Genomic DNA, 1,604 nt, shown 5'->3' with positions numbered 1-1,604 from the left:
GACATTAACCCTAACCTCCAGCTAAGAGTCATAACCCTAACCCTATCCTCTGGCTACAAGTGGATAAAAGCCACAAAATTAACCCTAACCCTATTTTCTGGCTACCAGCAGGTAAAAGCTGTGACATGAACCCTAACCCTAACCGTATCCTCTGACATCAAAAATGGTCAAAAACTGTCATAGTATAGTTTGAAGTCAAAAAACATCAAAAAATGTCAGAAAATGCCATAGTTCCATTCAATTCAATTCAGTTTTATTTATATACCGCCATATCACAACAAAAGTCATCTCAAGGCACTTTTCATATAGAGCAGGTCTAGACCGTACTCCGTAAAATAGGTATTTACAGAGAGAGACCCAACAAATCCCACCATGAGCAGCACTAGGCGACAGTGGCAAGGAAAAACTTCCTTTTAAGAGGCAGAAACCTCGAGCAGAACCATCTGCCTCGACCGGTTGGGTTAAGAAGGAGAGAGAGAGGGGGAGAGGGGGGAGAGGGGGTAGAGAATAGCGAAAGAAGAACATAGCATAACACAGGTTCCATATCAGATGTAAGGTGAGGCCAGTAATACAGCAGTAGTAATGATAGTAGTGATAATTAAAGTATTAACTGCTAACAATACAACTAATAGCAGTGTAAGTAATTTCTAATTCTAGCAGCAGGTGTTGAGTGGAGTTGTAGGAGCAGCAGGAGACTTGTCATCACAGATCAGACTCTACAGCTCCAGAGGAAGAAATACCTGCAGAGAGAGACAGAAGAGGAGAGAGAGACGGGAGAGCACAATACTACAGGAAAGGGAAGATATTTAGTTAGGCTCTGCCTCCCATTCTACTCTTGGAAACTCTGGGAACCACCAGTAAACCAGCATTTTGGGAGCGCGGAGTCCTGGTGGGATTGTAAGGGACTATGAGATCTTTAAGGTAAGATTTTGAATTCTACTCTGGATTTGACTGGGACATAGTATACTACGGCGTCAAAAAATGTCATAGTATAGTATGAGGTCAAAAACGTCCAAAAAATGTCATAGTATAGTATGAGGTCAAAAACGTCCAAAAAATGTCATAGTATAGTATGAGGTCAAAAATAGTGAAAAAATGTCATAGTATAGTATGGCGTCAAAAAATGTCATAGTATAGTATGGCGTGAAAAACGGTCAAAAAATGTCATAGTATAGTATGGCATCAAAAACGGTCAAAAAATGTCATAGTATAGTATGGCGTCAAAAAACATGAAAAAATGTCAGTATAGTATGGCGTCAAAAAATGTCAGTATAGTATGGCGTCAAAAAACATGAAAAAATGTCATAGTATATTATGGCGTGAAAAACGGTCAAAAAATGTCATAGTATAGTATGGCATCAAAAAACATGAAAAAATGTCATAGTATAGTATGGCGTCAAAAACGGTCAAAAAATGTCATAGTATAGTATGGCGTCAAAAATCATGAAAAAATGTCAGTATAGTATGGCGTCAAAAACGGTCAAAAATGTCATAGTATGACGTCAAAAAATGTCATAGTATAGTATGACGTCAAAAAAATGTCATAGTATAGTATGGCGTCAAAAAACGGTCAAAAAATGTCATAGTATAGTATGGCGTCAAAA

General features: G+C 38.2%; 1 long non-coding RNA gene across 2 annotated transcripts in view; it reads right to left on the bottom strand.

Moving 5' to 3' along the window:
- Window positions 1-237: 237 nt before the first annotated feature.
- Window positions 238-1,604, bottom strand: part of LOC108892230 (uncharacterized) — a 17,430-nt gene continuing 16,063 nt past the window's right edge. For both annotated transcript variants that reach the window (XR_007813479.1, XR_007813478.1), the window contains exon 4: window positions 238-740. This is a non-coding gene — a long non-coding RNA (uncharacterized LOC108892230). The remainder of the gene's footprint in view (window positions 741-1,604) is intronic.

This window comes from Lates calcarifer, linkage group LG6 (genome assembly GCF_001640805.2).
Source record: "Lates calcarifer isolate ASB-BC8 linkage group LG6, TLL_Latcal_v3, whole genome shotgun sequence".
In the NCBI taxonomy this organism is placed as follows: Eukaryota; Metazoa; Chordata; class Actinopteri; family Centropomidae; genus Lates; species Lates calcarifer.
Note: the sequence above shows the minus strand (reverse complement) of the source record. Positions and strands in the feature narration are given on the sequence as shown.